This window comes from Podarcis filfolensis, assembly GCF_964270895.1.
Source record: "Podarcis filfolensis genome assembly, chromosome: 5".
NCBI lineage: Eukaryota > Metazoa > Chordata > Lepidosauria > Squamata > Lacertidae > Podarcis > Podarcis filfolensis.
Window position 1 is genome coordinate 33,579,571 of NC_139608.1, and position 20,217 is coordinate 33,599,787.

General features: G+C 41.9%; 1 protein-coding gene across 2 annotated transcripts in view; it reads left to right on the forward strand.

Annotated features, from left to right (window-relative positions):
* The first annotated feature begins 1,963 nt into the window (after nucleotides 1–1,963).
* CAB39 (calcium binding protein 39) overlaps nucleotides 1,964–20,217 on the forward strand; it is a 51,437-nt gene continuing 33,183 nt past the window's right edge. The window contains exon 1 of one of the 2 annotated variants that reach the window (XM_083613917.1): nucleotides 1,964–2,634. The gene's annotated coding sequence lies outside the window, so the exon portion shown is untranslated. Of the gene's footprint in view, nucleotides 2,635–2,985; nucleotides 3,317–20,217 lie in introns of those variants that run through there. The other variant, XM_083613920.1, reaches the window with a different exon arrangement.

The window sequence follows — 20,217 nt, forward strand, 5'->3', positions numbered from 1 at the left end:
ATATATACATATAAAATATATACATATATATATGGGCATGATCCAAGCAACGTGGAGCCATAGCTCATTGTAGACTGCCTGCTGTGCATGTAGATGATCCCAGGTTCAAGTCCTGCAATTTCCAGGTAGGGCTGGGAATGTCCCCTGATGAGCCTCTGACAGTCAGTGTAGACAATAATGAGCCAGATGGACCAATGGTCTGACTAGGCATAAGGCAGCTTTCCGTGTGTCAAGCATTTCAAAGTCTCATTGATTTCAATGGGAAGGTTACAGCAGGTGCTTAGCAATGCAATCCTATGTCTAATTGGAAGTTCAGCAAGACTTTCCCCCAGGAACTGGGTATAGGACTCTGCTGCAACCCTATTCCCACTTAGCTGGGAGTAAGCTCCATTGAACCCTATGGGACTTACTTTCAAGTAGGCATGTATAACATTGCACTCTTCACCTTCCTGTTGAAACCAGTGGGATTTAAGAGGCTGGAACATGCCCTCTGGGGTTTGCCCTTGTATTCAGAAGCCAACAGTGAGAATGATAACAACCCACAAATCCAAATTTAGCACAAAGCAGTTTGAGCAGATGCAGGAAATGCAATCTCTTTGAAAACATGTATCTAGTTTGGCCCTGATGTGCTTTGAGTTCTGCTAGCTCTCAGCAGGGGAACACAGACAGAATTAAAAAAGAAACATCTCCTTTCATGTGCTTTCATAAGGAGTTCCACAGTAGCCATGTGCTGCAAGGAATAACCCTTCCTTACAAAGACAACTCTAGTTCCTTATAGATATCACAGTCTGCATACACACCATACATTTAAAGTACACACACCCAAGAATCCTGGGAACTATCGTTGGTTAAGGGTACTGGGAAGTGAAGTTTATTGACTGCTTTGGGTTGTTTTTTTACAATCAAGCAGAATTTAACTCTGTGAGTGTTAAACTACAGTTCCCAGGATTCTTTGGGGACATGGCAGATATGTCTTAAATGTACAGTGTGTGGGCATAGAATTTGTTGTGGACCATGACTGGTTTGCTTAAAAAACAACCACCCCAAAACAGTTTATATTGTCCTTCCCTGCTGCACATTAAGTTGCTTACAAATCTGGGTGGGGGGTGGGGAGAATAGCTATAGGTGTAGGCTGTTATAATAAAAGGAAGAGGGGTCTCCTAGACCAGTAAACACTCCCTTATGTGAGCTTCAGCAGGTTTTTAAGCCCCTATTCATTTCCCCCAAGCCTCTTTCGATTGTACCACACCTGTTCTTACATTCTGTGCGCTGGATAGCTTTTCAGAGACTGGAAGGCATTATGTTAGAACCGTCACTGCCTCAGGCACACAACTTAAAACTTCTGACCGAACAGGTTTCTGCAGCATTACTAAACCTGTAGAACAGATTTGTCCAGAGACCATAGATGGATAGAAATACGGGCGTACCATTGGTGAACATAGGGCTATCATGCTACTTTAAGTATCTGGAAACTCACCAGCCTTGTCCTTTCAGTCTTGGATTGAAGGAAAACCTCTCCCAAGTCACAAAGTGTATCTGCTCTTTCCTGCAACTGAATGCACATTTGACCTGGGAGTAAGACACTTCGAACGCAGTAGGGTTTACTTTCGCATTGGAGCAGACTGCACACACCGGGGGAAATGCTCTTTATATATGCTCAGAGGCCCTGCTATTTATTTCCAAACAGGATGACGGGTTGAGATGTGTCACTAAAAATTGCTGCTGAATTTCCAGGGTCTGCTGCTGCTTTCTGAATTTTTATTGCAGATGCGATTTAACAGTTAAAGCATTGCTAATTGCTGATTAGAGACTAAGGTGTTAAGCCCGTACAGAAACTGTTCAATAAAGCCGTGTTCAGTGAGGGAGAGTTCTTTCGACTACGTAAACGCTAAGAATTTTGAAATCTGACGAAATCCCACCTAATCCAGCATTCTTTGCAAAGAGAGCCAGCAAGAACCAGGTAGAGCACCGTAAACTGTTCTCATCTCACTGTGACCTAGAGCATGTGCAGATTTTAATCTCGCATAGCACATGTAGCTTTGGGGATATTATGATGATGATGATGTATTAGGTATTATATTAGCTTAACCACGCCCTACGATTTACGAAGGAAAGGCCGCGCCCCCCTCCCCCGGCGTCTGCCCATGCTCAGAGGCATTCCTTTCGCCCATTGTCCGCGATCTCCTTCGCGTTCCGAGAACATTGGCCGGCGTTGAAGGGCGCCTGGCAGGCCCGAGGGCTGCGGCGTCGGCTGCGCGGATCCCGCCAGGCCGCAGGGGGCAGCCGCGAGTCGCCTGCTGAGTTGGGCGCGGGGCTTTCTCCTGCTCCGCCGCAGCTGCTCGTCGGGTCAGTAGTATCCGCCGCCGGGCTGGGAAGGGAAGAGGAGAGCGAGAGCGAGCGAGAAGGGAAAGGAAGAGCAGGGGCCGCTGCGCAGCCAGGACCGCGGGGCGGGGGAGGGGCCAGCCAGGCCGACACCGAGCGAGCCGAAGGCCGTAGGCGAACCCAGCCGGGGAGAGGAGCGCCGGCCGAGGCCCACACCGAGAGCCGCCGCAGCGCCACCACGACGCCGACTAGGTGGGGGTAGCCGCCGCCGCCTGCCTGCCTGCCAGCCACCCGGCCCGCCGCGGAGCGAAGGTACTGCCGGGGCCTTGAGGGCCGCAGCTCGCCGTGTTGCGGCGCCTGAGGAGGCCTTTCCGAGGGAGCCTTGGCGCTTCGGCTTCCCGGGCGCGGGAGGCGTTGGCGGCCAGGAGGAGGAGGTGGGGGGGTCCTCTGCCTGTGGAGCTCGGGCCACGGGGCCCTTGAGGCCTCCTCGGCCCCCGTTGGGCGGCTGCGGCCGCTTGACCCTCAGGGTGTGTCCTCGGGATGCCTCGACACGGGTTCGGCGGCCCCTGACGTGCCCTGCTGGATGGAGGCGGATTTCTTCCCCTCTCCGCCCCGCCTTCTTCCTCTCTCCTTTATTATACCTTCCGCGCCCGCGGCTGAAGTGCGCGGCTCCAGCCGACCTTTGTGACTGTGGCCGCCGAGCCGGGAGTCGGTTAGGGGAGGGACGGAGGGAGGGCGGAGGTCGGGGGTGGGAAGCAAAGGGGTCCCTGCGAGGCGCCTTGGCGGCTCCTGCTCGGGGGGGGCGGCGGCATTGTTGTCCTTGTGGGGCTCCAGGAAAACTTTGCTTCGCCTTGGGGATCCTCCGTCGGCGTTGGGAGAGGGAGGAAAGGAGGGACCTCCTCGAATCCGGAACTGCTGCTAGTTCGTTCTCTTTCTTTCTTATTTTTTTAAAGGCAGCCTTTTGAGGCTTTGAGCGGCCAGAGTCTGTCGTCAGGTTAGTTAAGCCGGTTTCTTGGTGGTGCAGGAATGAAAGCGTATTTGCTTTTCTCTTGCAAAATTGCCCTGTACGCAAAGGGCCCCGGTTTGCGTTCATGCAGCTACTACATAAATCAATCTAGCGCTTCTTGGTTGCTAGGTTGTTTTAATAAATAGCGTAGATGAGTAGGCCTGTGCCTATTTTTTTAAAGCCGGAATATCGCAGTAGTAAATAATGAGATTGAGGGTGAATCACAAGGTTCTTTGTATACAGCAATTATCCTTCCTCTGGTAAACTGATTTGATCTGGTCTAATGCATCCCTCTTGAAAACTCGGACAAATGGTGCTAGCTGCTCTGCAAAAAATATGTACCTATATGTATCCTGTACATACAGGGTGTTCCTTTTCAAAGAAAATTTTTTGAGTTTTGCACAGAGTGATATTTTTTATCTGTTTTGCAGTTTGTAGACCTGGAGTTTCTGAAAATATACTGCTAAGTAACATTGGGTCTGAAGTCCCATATAAGATTTGTTTCTGGAGAAAGTGCAGCTACTTTGGACAACATTTCTGTTCCAAATGGTAATAAGAGAAATGAACCAATATGATGGACAGAAGTAGTATTTTAGGTTGGCATGTTCATAATCTGGTCTACAGCCAAATTGGTTTAAAGTACTTGGGTCAACCGATTCCATTTTATAGAAGAGTGCTCTGGATTGGGTTATACTATAAAATTTTAAAGACATAAAATGCTCTTGTGGAAAAGTGTGAAACATCAGATGCCTCCCATTAGGTCACCTGTGGCTTTGGAATATGTTTCCTCTTTCGTTTTAAAGTGCATGAATCAACTTAAGAGTATAAACATGACTCAAACTCTCTAGTCCAGGTATCATCAACCTTTTCAGTTCCAGGGTCCGCTTTTAACATATACATCCATTTGGGGACCTATTTTTTAATCTTTTACCATAGATTTGCATGGTAGCAGTGCTCCTGTTGTGACCCACATTGGATTAGGTCCCAGTCCACTGGTGGGTCCTGACCCACCAGTTGAAGACCAGTGCTGTAGACCCTGCAAAAGTGACCATAAGGCCCAGGAGTTGGGGACATTTTTTTGATACTGGCTGAGGGTCCAGCATGACAAATAATTGCACCTGGTAGTAATGAGAGACTGATAACAAGGGCCTCCAGTGCAAGACGAAGGTGAATGAGGAGTGGAATTATGTGGTTGCAAGCAATTTAGCTTGTTGAATGTGCATTATAATTACTTGGGAAGTGGACAAAAGCATTTCCAACACTGGGCTCTTACACATTTTTATCAATCAAGCTTATGTACTGGTTTATATGTATAGTAGAATATTTTTTTTTTATAATCCAGTTAATGATGGGATTCATGCTCTGGAGAAAATTTAACTGAATTGTTGAGGAAATTGCTGCTTTTGGCTCTTCTTAAAAAAACAACTAAATTACTAATTTCTTTAATCTGTGGAATTTTAACAGAAGAGAACAGTTTCTGCACAGACAGATCAGTTGTTATAAACAGGTATATTTGAAACCACCTGTTTTTTAACACAGTCCTATTAAGTTGTCCATAGCAGCTGTTGAGAATAGTAGCCTTAAATTTGACTCTGCTGAAATAATTTTATCAGGAACATCTTTTATACTTGGTTGAGGTTCATGTTGTCAGTCTTTGGGAAGAACACAATGTAATATTGTAGCTTTGGAATATAGGCTCCTAGTGTTACATTTATGGGTTCCATTTCTGCACAGAGTTAGGTGCTTAACTTTCTTTGACTTCAGCAAGATTCAGGCGAATCCGTAGGATAGTAACTTTGCAAATTATAGCAGAACCACATAACAGTTGCTTGTTAGTATTGAAGATGAATTTTGTCAAAAAAAATTTTTAGTGTTTGTCTGGCAGAACAAGTAGCTGTTTCTCCTATGACACAAAGTGATTATATTATAAATCGGTCAATTGGCATAGTATTTTGCATCTCTAGTTGTATTGTTTCACAATAGTGATAATAATGATGATGATGATGTAATTGTGGTATTTGAGTACAGATCCTGAAATGTTAAAGTGATGTATGTCTGGTGTGTTCAGTAAGTTCTCAAATTTGCTAAGTGGAAATGAAAAACATCCAACATTATGTTCCTTTAACATTGGCTAGGATCTGTAGATCCCTATGTGTACACCCTTCTAGCCTCATGGAAAGCTGTTCTGGATAATCTGATGACCTTTTGGTGCAACTTTTCAGGGGATATGAATGGCTGACACTAGAAGGGGATAGCCTTTGGATCTCAACCATTATTTGTTCTGTTTCTGTACATGTCTGTTTTCCAATATACACAAATTATACAGTGAACAAGTTAAATGTTGTGCTTTGTTCAAAAGAAGTTTAACCTATATGTTCATTGGTTATTCCTGTGTTACATGAAAATATGGTTTCTTAAGAGTGTTTTTCTTATTATCACTTTCAAACCCAGGGCTACACCTTCTGTGAAGTTATGTCAAGAATGCCCCACCTCTGAAATGTCTAGATTCCTAATATGTTTCATTGAAAGTGGAAAGGCAGTTATTTTTCACATTATAAAATGGCTTACATTTTTAATGTTGGGTCCCTATTAAATTGTGCTAATAAAACTATTGTTTTACCTTTAAACTGACTGTAATAATTTCTGTTTTAGTTCTTTAAGAATCCTAGTAGCATCCTCACAAGCTTATTCATGATTCAAACATTATTACTGATTAAAAGGAGTAGTAAGGCTTGATTTTGTATGACATTATAAACTTGCTCAAGGGCTCTGGAAGATTCAAGTGCTGTGACAAATCAATTCTAATTTCAAGTCACATTGAAACTAGATCTCATTGATGTTGAGAGTACATGCTACTGCTGCAGGTATTAGTAATGATGGTTCATTACTTTAGGTTTTGTGGCATGGTAGGGAAACACAAATCACATTTTTCAACAGAGAGAGATACCAGTATGGTTAAGATTGTATGATCAACTTTCCTTCAACCAAAACAGTGTTATAAACTCAGGTACTGTATATAAGCTAGGCACTAAAAGGCTCCTTAAATAAAGGCTACATTTGCCAAAATGGAATGTCTAGTTGCCATTTGGGGGCAAGGCAGCTCTAAAGTTGTATTTTTCAATATGACTTTTTTGTTCCTGAAATTCATTCTGATTGTGCAGATAAAAATATAACTGATAGAATTCTATAGGATGTGGTATTAGTGTGTCAAAACAGTCAAGGTCCAATGATCCCCAGGCATGCATATCCAGGTGGTGGTGTCAGGCGCCATCCTGGCGCTCAGGCATCTTCATTTGGTCACAAGTGGTCAGTAAGCCAGGTGCAAAATTATCCTGGCTCATTTCTAGCACTGATGAAGAGAACATCACCACTGAGGATTGTGGCACTTTGAAGACTAATAGTCGCATCCTATGTTAGCTGCCCGCAACCAAAATGGACTTCTGCTGGTGCAGGACTTCCTCACTTTCCTGCAGTCCCCACCCCCATCTACTCTTAGGGGACTCACTGGAGCAGATATGGGGAGGGTCTCGAAAGCAAAGAGGGAATTTTGTTTCATGAGCACTAGTTTGCTTATTGAATGTTGGCTGTCACTCTAAAACAGTATTGAAGAACTTGGTGCCTTGCAGATGTTTTGAACTGCAACTTTTACTAGCCCCATCCAGTATGGATCTGCTGGCTAAGACTGATGGGAGTTGTAGTTCAAAACATATGCAAGATACCTGGATGGCCATGTCCTACCCCAGGCATAAGCAAACTCAGCTCTCCAGATGTTTTGGGACTACAACTCCCACCATCCCTAGCTAACAGGACCAGTGGTCGGAGATGATGGGAATTGTAGTCTCAAAACATCTGGAGGGCCGAGTTTGCCTATGCCTGTCCTACCCTAACAGATTCATTGTGGCATTGGATCAGATGACATATGATGCAGTGTCACAAGACTGTTTTTGCTCCCGTATCTGAACACTGATACCTCTCAGGAATTTTCCCAGAAAATAGCTGTCCTGAGTTGTATGTGTGTGTGTTTTCTTCTTTGCTTATGTTCCCACTTGTTAGTGTTGTAACAAGATTAATAATTGTAGAAGAGCCAGAAATAACCTGCTGCTGTGCAGTAATTCTTTGATTTGTCTTTTAAAGGGGGGGGAGCTTTAAAAAGAAAATCAAAGATAGCAACATTTAGAACTTACTTTAAAAACAGCACACATCTTTTGTTCAGGAAATAATTGCAGAATAAATAAAGCTGTCTTAAGTAGTTAGTAATGAATTCACTCATTGCTATTTTTCACAACTACTTAAGATACTTAAGCTGCTCCTTCTTAGAATCGGGCAACATTTGCTGCATCTATAAATAAGCGTGTTGAATACAATATGGCAAGTGCAGCCCTAGCACTAGGCTGCAGAGTATGAAGTTACAGGCAGACACACCAGTGCAAATGTTTAGGATATAATTGCCAGTTTCCCTAACCATCCTTAAATAATTTTAAGACAGTCTTACTATGAATAGCACCACTCACTCCTTTTAGTAATTTCATTTAAAACATCCATTGTGACCCCCAATCTCCTAGAAGGAGATTTTAAGCTTGGCAGTAGAATATCTTACTTGATTGCATAGAGCTGGCTGATGCAAGGTGTGCCATACTATTGTTGCTTTCTGGTTTATAACTGTAAAACGCAGATGTGCATGCAAAGTTTAAAATTGCCTCTGAATTCCTTGGGGCATGTCCTCAAACAGAACAGTTTTGAAAAGTTCCTCTCTAATTAGATTTCAAACTCAGTGTTTGACCTTGTATAATCTTGTTGTTGCACCAGAATGGATGAGGGTGTGGGTAGATTAATGTGCTGCACGTGCAGCATGCTTAAATTTATTAATAAAAATAAATTTCCCTTGAGTGGGAAAGAGGCTGGCATTTATACCACAATAAAAGCGGAATGTGAAAAAGAATATAGGAAGTTGAGTTGGAAATGGCAAGTTATTTAATTTTTTAAAATTCATAGGTTGGAGCCTAAGAATTGCTCACCTGCATCTTCTGGAAAGCCACTCTGTAAGAGCCAAGGGATGGTATTAAATATATGGAGGGGGTATATCTGGAAGTTTGAAACCACCATTCATTAGGTGCTAACAAAATAGTTGCTCTTTTATGCAATCAACCCTTAGGATATTACTGAATTTTGGCATTTCAGTCCTGGATGTGCTTATTGAAACGTTTGAGTAAGCACATTTAAGGCTGTTTTACAATCTGAACCTCAGAGTCAATGCAGTAATGTAAATTTGGGACTAGTAGTGCTATGTTGTAGTAGCTAACAGATGTGCCCTGTGTAATAAGAGCAAAAGGATGGGACTTTGCCACAGTTCCAGCAATATCCATAAAAACTAATATGGGTGCTGTCGGTTAAGACTGGAAACAATTCAAATTACAGCCAACTATGTGAGTCCAGCCCTTTGTGAACTATTAAAATGGGACAGAGCAAAGCAGGATAGATTCCCATTTGCATATGATGCTATTATAAATATATCAGGAGTAAGCTATGTTTTTGCTGTCATAGAGGCACATAACTTACATTCTGTGGGTGACAAAGGCTGGCTCAGGTGCTCTGAATTTCAGCACATTGCCATTCAGTAATTAATAGTGTGTTACAGGGGACACGTGAATTGAATCACATTTTACAATGCAAATATACATATTTACTTTCTTTTTTAAATCCTTATATTTAAATTTTTGTTCCATGACTTGTAGTACATTATTTTAAAGCTAGTTTTATGCATTGTGATATGAATATAATTTTAGTACAGGCAACTCCCATTTTTCACGCCTTCAAAGAATGTGTGACTGCGCATTGCCACGTTGCCAGTATATCAGTTCATCGAAATACGTTGCATCTCATGAGCATTATCAGGCAAAGAAAAGACTATTCTCTACATTTAAATGCTGTCAGAAGAATCTCTCAACTACTCAGTGTCATGTCTAGACTAAAATTATGCAGCCCCATAAATCTTAATTGTTTTTTTGATTGGACTGGCTGTTATTGACAGTTATTGGGAATAGGTTTCCTCTTTTACCCTCCCTAGCTGGCCGATACTTCTCTGGATTAGGATAATACTTCTCTGGATTAGGTTAATACTGACTAGATCTGAAACCAAAGATTGAAGCTGGTAAGCAAATCCTGATCATTTAAGAGGGAATCTGGTTAGAATTAACCAAAGTTAATGTTGCTGTAAGGGCATGGAAATGTTTTTCTTTTCTTTTCTGGAGGAGGAACGGGGGGAAAGAGCATGTGATCTAGTGGCCCATTTTAGATCACTTAACTATGGGGCCATGCAGAGGCACACACACCAATACATAATATTCTAGGGCTTTGGTGCTATGCATCAGTTATTAAAAAGCTAAAATGCACGATAAATGAAATATTTCACAGATGTGTATATAGTTGGTGTGCCCTCCTAGTTAGCAAATATGAACAAAATATAGTGCAGAGGTCCTATTTAACTTGTAAATCAATGTTCTTTATTATCATTACTGAAGTATAAATAGAATGCTGGACCAACATCAACATTTTAAGCTGAGGTTTTCCACTTGGTGATTTAAATCTTGATTTATATTGCTAGCTTAAATCAGTCCTCCAATGTTGTATAAATGAACAGATTCAGAATTAAGCCCAAAGGGGAGCAGCCAACTAGTTCATACAGAAATAACTACAGCACTTTCTCAAACATATGTGATCTATTTTGGAGGCATCAAGATGTAATTTTCTCTCATACCAGTCATACCCTACTTCAGCTTTAAAATGTGAGGAAGCAGATTAACCTTTGTAACCTACTGCATAATTTTAACAAAAACATATGTAACATTAAAAGTACTTGGGCTGTATATAAGCTAGCTAAGACTGCAATACTAAGCATAGTTTCTAAGGAGTAAACTCCACTGCGATTTACTTCTGAGCTAATATGCACAGGAATACTCTGCATAAAAAGGGCCTTTTCAGTCTTTAGACATCGCTAAAAAGTTGTAATAGAAAAGTATATATTGCACCATGAAAAGCAAAATATGTGGTAATTTAACTTACTCTTTCCAGGAGGAAAAGTAATTGATGTTGAAAACAAATGTATAGATTTGGGCTGTGCCCAAATTAAAGAAATTTAACGACTTAATCTTATGGGTTTCAGCCCATTCATTGATTAAACTTGCACAAGAGTAAAACATATCTGAGGTCAGAAATAATGGAGTTGTAGGAGGCATCATCTGATATTCAGCCTTGTTAATCAGAAGTACTTTTTTAGTCTATTGAAAGACCTTTGAATAATCTTACAGATTAATCTATTAAGCATTGCATCACTAATGCAGGTATGTTTTAGAACTACTGGGGGAGGAGTAGAGGGGATTCCTTTCCCCAAGAGTTCTTAACTGATTCTTAAGGCTGCTACACTTTTTTTAAAAAAAGACTTAAGAAGCACTCTGCACATGTGCAGAACCTTCCATTCTGAACTGCAGAAAAATTTCTTAGCAAAACAACATCAATTTATCTTGCACCTGAACCTGGGAAAATTCATAATTTGAACCTGGTAATTACATGGTTGATACTGTCTCTAGTCACAAGTGACTTTTTCTCTGTAGATTATTAGACTGTGGAATGGCAGCAGCACAACATAGCCAAGCCCAAGGGCCCTCCTTATCTCTGAGTGTCACAAACTTGGTCTTGCCTGTGCTACTTGTCCTGCAGGTTGGTCATCCATTCTTTGTGTCATATGACATACATCCACATTATTTTGCTGCTGTTAGAGCACTGTATCATACCGTAATAAAGAATCTCTCTTGTGTGTCTTTGATGCTGTACAGGTCTTTTAAGAAACGAGGTAGATTATCAGAGAGAGACTGGGATGAGTGAAGAGATTCAGGCTGCAATCCTACCCCAATAATAAGTTCAATAGGACTTACTTTCTGGGCTGACAGGGATTGTCCTTTGAAATACAGTCATACCTTGGGTTACAGGCGCTTCAGGTTGCACGTTTTCGGGTTGCACACCGCTCCGAACCAGGAAGTGCCGGAATGGGTTACTTCCGGGTTTCAGTGCTCGTGCATGCGGAGAAGCGCTAAATCGCACTATGCGCAGAAGCGCTGAATTGCGACCTGCACGTGCGCAGACATGGCGCTGCGGGTTGCGAACGTGCCTCCCGCACGGATCACGTTTGCAACCCAAGCGTCCACTGTACACAAATCTTAACAGAAATGGAGAACCTTTGGACCCATTATCTCCAGCCATTGGCCATGCTACCTGGAGCTGATGGAAGCTGTAGTCTGGAGGGCCACATATTTTGCTTCAGAATGTAATATTTTTAAAGAACCACCCCCCAGTGGATATTGTGTTTTGATCCATCTTTACATTTTGCACTAGTATTTCTGTATATAGTGCCACTGAAAGCCTGTATGGCCAGTGTAGTGGAATGCCAGTTTGCCCAGTCAGGAAAACTGCCCTGTGGTTGGTTACATGTCTGAGTGATCCTGAGTTGTACCATATGATTCTGTTATGAGCCATTTGAGCAACTTCTCTAATGTGTTGGTTGGCTTGGATATTGATAATATAGTAGTTCTGAATACTGAACACTAACGGCTATAGTATTCAGCTTGGCAACAGACTTGGAGCTATTGTCCATCAATTGCTCTGCTCGCCTGTATCTATTCTTCTGCTGTTACATTCCAGACAGACAGATAACAACAACAACAACAACATTGTTACCTACTCCCCTCCTGAGGGGCATGGGTGGCAGTGGAGCCACAGTGAGGATGTCAGCACTTCTGTAACACACATGACAATGGCTTAATTTATGGTGTCAGTAATTGTGATATCAGTGTAGATACACCTGTAGCCTAGAGTCAATTGTTTGCCATAGGTAGTGAGAAAAATGCTGAATTATAAGGCAGTGTGACATAACTAAAGCAGTGATGTGTTGTTGGGATGGCAGTGTGTATTTCTTTGCTTTGAAATGAGCAGTGTTTGCAGTTTAGACATCTGGCTCCAGGATGTCTAAGGAAGCTGAGAAATTCTGCCTCATGTCCAAAACTTGAAAGATGCACTGTGTAACTCAGCGACAGGGGGTACTTTTGAAGCAACCTGTCTAATTCTGGCACATAGACTTTTAAAAATAACAAATACTTGAAACAATGTGGAATTTGTGGCATCTTCTTTGGCACCAAAGACTCCCAAGTTGTCCTTTTGCTCCCTGAACGCAGAGAAAGATCAATTTGCATTTACCTATTTAGTTGGACTCTGACCTCAGCAGTTACAAGGAAACTTTTCTTCTTGCATCCCTCCCCAACCCTGACATGTAGCTCCATTAGATCTTCATGGCACATCCATAATCTGAAAGAAAACAAACCAAAAAAACTAACTCATTTTTCTTGTTTGTTTTAAGTTCTGTTTCCTTTGCCGTTACACAATAACCACTTGGGAGAATTCAAATTATTATGAAACTACATCTTGTACTTCCTTTCCACAATATTTCTGATATCAGGCATGTCAGTGGGAAACTGCCTCTTCTCTGTAGTTAATAGGGTTGGAAGAATGTCTTAGGAGCTTGCAAAGTATTTCAATTTCTAGATAACATTCCATTTTTTCTGCCCCAGGGGAGTTCAATTTCTAATTTTATTGAGGCAGTTTTACTAATATATTCTAAAAGGGATTTTGGGAATTGGAAGACAGTAAGTGTTAGACCATTAATTCTATTATTTGGGGACTCTGGAATGCTTTTTCCTGTGAATGGGATAACTTGAGTAGTCATATTATAGAAGAATCCCATTTCAAAGCTAGAATGATTTTTTTTAATGTGCACTTTCTACAATTGATTAGTAATGTGAATGCTTAACCTTCATTGGCCAAGTGCATCTTTGCTTTTTCTTCCAAGTGAACAACTGTCAGGTGTTAATTTGTGTTGGCCCAGGCATCTGGTACCTTCATTATGCAACTTCTGGTGAATGCTGAAGATGCACCTTTTTGCCCTGGCTTTTGACACTTAAAGTGTGTGTTTTTAGGATCCTCTGTAATTATAAGTTGTTTTAAACTGTTTTTAATGTTGTGCTTTAAATCTGCCCTTGGACCTTGGTGTAAACGGTGGGCAATAAATTAAAAAATACTAATAGTAGTAGTCTCTCACCCTAGGGTTGAGCCTCATCATGGTGGTTATAAATTGAGAGGGGTTGGCATCCCTGGCCCCATTACTCCTCCGAGGGATGACTCTTTGGAGGTGGTGATGTGCCACCCATGGCAGGACTTACTTTAATAGGCAGATACCTGAAGAAGCTTCCTTAGACTGCCCCCTGCCATGTCTCGTTCAGCAGTCAAACCAGCTTCATTTCAAACACCCAGTTCCAGGCTACATTGGCCTTAAAGTGTTTCCCAGAAGGACGAATGTCCGAAAGGGCTCCCTCAGCGCACAGTTCTTTCTGCGGCCTCTGCACACCTCTTCCAGCTGTGTAATGGGTGCTGGTTACCCAAATTGCAAGTGTGTAGGATGGCAGGGATAAAATATGTATATTTATAAGAATGTGCCTCGTGATGATTCATAAAAAGGCTGTAGAATTTTTCATTCAGAAATTACCACACACCGCGTAACACACCTTGAGTTCACCTGACTGGATCTTCTAGATCCCCCTTGCTTTTGATCTTACTGAGTGAGACCTATGCTATCCAGCATTTGAAAGATCAGAGCTAGTTCCTTGAATAGTGCTGGGAACCAAATTGGCACATGTAATTTCCGTAAGTTGAATGCTGTACTGCAAATGTCATTATCCCACAGATTACTTCCTTGTCTGCCAATATATGCTTGTGCTGCTTGTCTGTATCATATCAGTGGTGGGGTGGGTAGGGGGGAGAGAAACTTAATTTACAAAAGCTTCCTGAGTTGCCTAGAGTTGATTCTTGCATGCCACAGACAAAAAAAATGAATGGCTTTTACAGGCTGGAGCTGACTGTGTTGATTGTCCTTACCTTGGGCATGTTGAAGCTTCTGAACAGGATGACAGCCCCGCATAGAATACACTCAGCTTCTAAGGTTACACATGTATGGGTGGTAGTTGGTAAACTGGCCACATCCCTTCTTATCAGATGAAACTGATAGAATAAGTCATGACCGTAGCTGCCACTTGAGCATTAATTGGCTGTGCCAGGTCTAATCCCTTTCCCAGACTGTAAATCTGATATATCAAACAAAATGAAAGTAGTCTGTTACTGGTTCAGGATCCAAATTGTTGCTTGTTGTTTGCTAAGGACTCTGTAAAGTACAGTAGTCTCATTTACGTACATCTCTTATGCATACATTTTTTTCTAGATCACAAAATAACCTTCCAAAGCTGGTATTCTGTGCTCGTACCTTATAATACTTTGCTTAGCACACCACCTGCTACTCCAAAAACAGCTGGAGATTTGGAAGATTTTGAAGGATAGGTGAGTTGAAAAGCATAGAGGAGATTGCTTTACAGTGGTACCTCGGTTTATGATCTTACTCTGTTCCAGAAGTCCGTTCTTAAACCGAAACCATTCAGGTGCGCTTTCCCTAATGAGGCCTCCAACTGCCAGTGCCCTTCCACCGTAAGGTTTCTGTTCTTAGACCGAGGTAAAGTTTGTAGACCGAGGTAAGCCTCCGGTTTTGTGGAAGTTTGTAACCCGAATCATTCGTAAACAGGGCTGTTTTTAAACTGAGGTACCACTGTATTTGTAAATATGGATTCCAAATGCCAAGGCTTCTGCAACAGTAGCAGTGGCAAAAACAAAGCGGCAACACGCTATATAATATTAGTAAATGCAGGTGTTATTTATTTTGTTAGAAAGAAGCCATTTTTAAAGACACACACAGGGGCGCACATTTTGCTTCTGATGTTTGCTGGATGAGAATGCAAATATAAATTGTTATAGGCAACATAAGTTTTTATCGCATCATGTTACTAGTTCTGCTTTTAAGATTAATTCTGCCGTTTTACTATGTGTTTTTGTTGTTTTGCTATAAATAAATCAAGATGCACAAGCTTGGGTGCATGTGGCAGGAGCATTCTTTTCTCAGCTTCCACTTTATGCAGAAGTGGTACAGTCCCTTTTGCCCTTGGGGAAAGATAAAAAAGGACTCTATGCCTTAAGTTACAGTTCACCTTGTGGCGCATTCCAGTTCTGTGATCTTGCAGTTCTGTATTTCTGAGTTCCTTTGGACTAGTGTCTCATGCTTTCTGTTCCTGATGCTTGACTGTATCATCCAAAATAGAACTTTTGCATCACTCCCTGTTGTGAGATATACAGGTTTCCCAAGTGAGGACAGCTTACGTGTCACGTGGGAACAGAGGCGGGGCAGGAAGAGAGATGTAAAAAATTATTTTAGGTGATAAGGGAAGTGGGGGGAACAAAAAGCATAAAAATAAGGCTGTGAAGTGATCCTAACAGTTCTAAGCTTTGTTCTGTGCTTGAGTACCCATTTTCCCCTGAATTTCAGATTCTCCTTTTTTATTGGCACCAATCCCCATTTTGCTCCTACCTAAGCAAGGTCAGTCTCTCAGATTAGTTAGAAATGTTGTGTAACTGGAAGAACTTGCAAGATATCAGTGAATTGCACCTGCTTGCAATTCCATCACCAAAAAAACAAAAAGCATGTAAGATTTCAGTAAATGTTTCCTAGTCCATGTCCAGTGCAAAGGAATATTTGTGAACATTTCTGCTGGTTGGTCTTTTTAGCTGGTAAAACGAGTTCTGGACCTGGGCACGAGGTAGCAAGGTACCCAGAGGCCGATCTGAACTCTCCTTACAGTTAGAATGGGCTATATCTGTCGTTGGGACTACTCTTCAACCAAATAAAGGACCAGTATCTATCAGTTGGACGCGGGTGGCGCTGTGGGTAAAAGCCTCAGCACCTAGGACTTGCCGATCGAAAGGTCGGCGGTTCGAATCCCCACAGCGGGGTGCGCTCCCGTCGCTCGGTCCCAGCGCCTGCCAACCTAGCAGTTCGAAAGCACCCTCGGGTGCAAGTAGATAAATAGGGACCGCTTACTAGCGGGAAGGTAAACGGCATTCCGTGTGCTGCGCTGGCTCGCCAGATGCAGCTTGTCACGCTAGCCACGTGACCCGGAAGTGTCTGCGGACAGCGCTGGCCCCCGGCCTCTTAAGCGAGATGGGCGCGCAACCCTAGAGTCTGTCAAGACTGGCTCGTACGGGCAGGGGTACCTTTACCTTTACCTTTATCTATCAGTTAACTTCTTTCAGTAGAAACAAACTCAGATTTGTCAATGGCCTGGTTAAATGATTAATGATTATTCCACAGCTGGTTCTAGCAGTAATGGTTTGGTTGCAATTTGTGCTAGAGCCTTCATGTCTGATTCCTTAGTTCTTAAGTAAAAAATAAACAAACATCATTTTTTTTTTATAGCCTGCCTCTCAAAGCTATTTTTTACTCTGTAGTGGTTGAAGTACTAAACGCAACCTAATGAAATACGAATGTATAATTAAGAAGTTTAACACCCCCATTTGCTCTAGATTAGAATGTGATCATCTAGTTCACTGCACTATGTATGCTTACCTAGGAGTAAGTCATAGTGAACTTAATGCTGCTTACTTCTGAGTAGACTTGCACTGTGAATTAGTGTTTAAACCTGAGAAATTATTTTTACTTGCATTCAGAACCCAAGGAGAGATTGACATGGTATAGTTCCTTAGGGAAAGAATTCCAGAGAACCACTATCTTATGGACAGCCTCTTAATGTACCTCTGCAAGATCTTGGTAGTTCAGACAAGTTTGAGACATTAAAAGTTAATCCATATTTGTGATTTGTTCATAGTTTTCAACTTCACATTTTGAAGTAGGTCTACAGCTCTCAAGCTACCATCTAGTAATGCTTTTTGAAGAGGTTTTTTTTTTTGGTCATACCAAGGCCAATATAATCAGTATATTATGTATTTCAATTTAGTTGTCCTTTAAGTATTAGTTATTGGATTACTTTAAAATACTGTTTTCTACAGTTTCATTCAGTTTACATTTTGAGTCAATTAAGATATTGAATTTGAAACTTGTAGTTGGCAGTCTGCTTTTAATTAGTTGTGTGAAGAATTTGATAAGATCATATGAATGTGTATACCATTTTGTGAAGATTGAAAAACATATGGGAGAAGTCGTGATAAGATATTGAGTCATAATAGTACAATAGACCTGTCAAACTTTGGGTCAGATTATGCACGTAATTTTTATACAGCTGATGACTTAACATATATGTCACAAAATGTTCTTATCATACTAAAATCCCATTAAATCTGAATGGTGCTTCCACCATTATGCCCATGATATTACATTTATGTCATGTATTTGTTAGATCCTTAGTTCATACATGTTTTTTTCTGTTCTGAAATGTCATATTCACTGGTCAAGTAAAAGTAGACTAGAAGCTGCTCTAACTTCAAATGCTATAAAAGCCAAAGCAGATCCAATGCAAAAGATGGTAATTCACTAATGGCAGATTTTATTACATAAATAACTTATGTCCTAAACAATATGATCTTTGATATATGGTTATCTTTCCACTGTTCAAATGGCCAATTTTGTTCTGTGCCCAGCACATAAATTTGATGCCATCAAATGAGGGTTAGGCTATCATTTGATACAGAAAATTATGGCTCTAACTTCTAGCAAGGTCAAGGTGATCTTGTCATAGACTGGATTAGTTGGCTCAATGCAGCTATGGTTGTTAGTCACCAGTCTTTGCATTATTTGCATTCCTGCATGACAGGTGCCACATCAGTTCACACTTCCTGATGAGAATATCAGGTAGGTATGCTTTGTGACAACCACAGGCTATGGTACATGTGGGAAGTATACCCAGAGCTACCTTATTTGAGAGCAGAACTTCTTGGAAGCATCTGGTTTATGTGTTGGCAGGAGTAGTGTTAACTTCCATTTCCACTAGCTTGATTGCAGAGTCACCACAGATTACAGCTGAATATGTGCTGTGCAGTTATCAGAAGTTGTGGTAGGATTCTCATGTCAAACATGGATATTTCTTGTTTACTGTTGGGAGGCAGCATGCTTCTGAACACCAGTTGTTGAAAACCACTGAGGGGAGAGTTCTTTTGCACTCAGGTCCTGCTTGTAGGCTTTCCGTAGGCATCGACCACTGTGAGAACATCGACCACTGTGAGAACAGGATGCTGGACTAAATGGGCCACTAGGCCTGATCCAGCAGACTCTTCTTATGTTTAAACTTCACATATTGTAAGTCGCTTGTTAGGCAGTTTCTGAATTTATTCAAGCACTCTTCACTGTGCACTGCATAGAGTAGGGACAGGGAGCCTGTGGCCTTCCAGGTGTTTCTGTATTTCAGCTCCCTTCATCCCTGACCCTCGGCCATGCTGACTGGGACTGATGGGAGCTGAAGTCCAACATCATCTGGTGGTTCATAGGTTTCCACCTTCTTTGCACAGATGAAACATAAAGGACTCCTGCAGCTGCTGTGACATCTTATATGGCATGGGGGTGGGGGCGATCAGTGAGTAAAGAAAATTTATCACATAGCTTTGAGTCTTCTATAATTCAGATGCCTTCCTAGCCTATTTGAACTTACCTGATGTTGTATCACACTCGGTGAATGGGAACACTTTCTCCCTATTCCTATTTTTTTGTGATTAAAAGCTACGTATGGCAGTCTGGCATTTTGTTTCTTTCAGGCTTCAATAGGAAAGTTCCTTGTTTTGGACCTGCATGTGTTAACTGCATGCAAAACAATGCAAGTGGGTCTGTATCCTCGCCAACAATGGCCACATGATAACCATGACCAGCAATCTCAAAGGCACTGAATACCATCATTGTGTCAGCATCACCATCTGCCAGCTTAACATTTGAAGCTGGATGAGTAGCTGCTGTACTTGTTCAGTGGTGTTGTGCGTGCATTTTTCTTCAGCAGTGCCACTTCGTTTTAACTTTGATTACCACTTCGGTGATCAGTCACTATGTGTTGGCAACAGTGCGAGTGCTGCCAATCCACATTTCCTCACCTGGTTACTTACTGTAAATACGTACAAAGGTCAACAAATTTTGTGTGGCTCCCAAGGGGAATGATGGGTCTCAGTTGTGAGTTTGGGGGATGCTTGAAGTGCCTCTGCAGCTCAGTGCAGCCGTGAGGTGAGTGCTGCTTTCTGCCCCCGTCCTAAGCTGATAGGTGGAAAACCAGCAAGTTCACAGATTCATTATGAAGTTAGTGTGAGGTCTTTGCTGTTTTCCAGGCTGGATACGAGTGAGATGAAACTCGCCAGAAGTAAAACTTCACCAGTGGCAAGCCCATTTGTAATCCCCTGAATAAATACTATTGATTATGTGAAGGAATAGCATATCACAGCTGCAGTTTAACACTTTTGTGGCACGAAATATATACAAAAAAATAAAAAATAAAAAATCCAGTATTACCTTAGAGACCAACTAAGTTTGTTCTTGGTATAAGCTTTTGTGTGCATACACACTTCTTCAGATACACAAATTGGTTCATTTTGGCAACAAAGTTGATCAGACAATTTTGGCACCTGTACTTGCTTCTTGTAAAATCATACAGCAAAGGGAAAGCACCTTATTTGTCAGGATCTTGCAGATGACCAGATGGGAGTGTAATGGGGACTGGTACTCTCTTGTTTATAAGTCCTTTTCGAGAGACAATAGAGAACGCCTCCAGGGTGAAGTCAAACCACTGTGTTAGTAGCACCAAAGTGACCTCCTTGGGGCACAAGCCATGGCAGTGTGTATGGATGATGAGACTGCCCTCTTGGCCTCACTGTGTTCCAAAGGAAAGCAGAGCAGTCGTTTGGCACCAGATTGGCTGCAGGAGTACAAGGCACCATCCAACTGTCTTAGGGACTCTACTTAGATTTGTGTAGGGTTTGCTCCTTAGCTT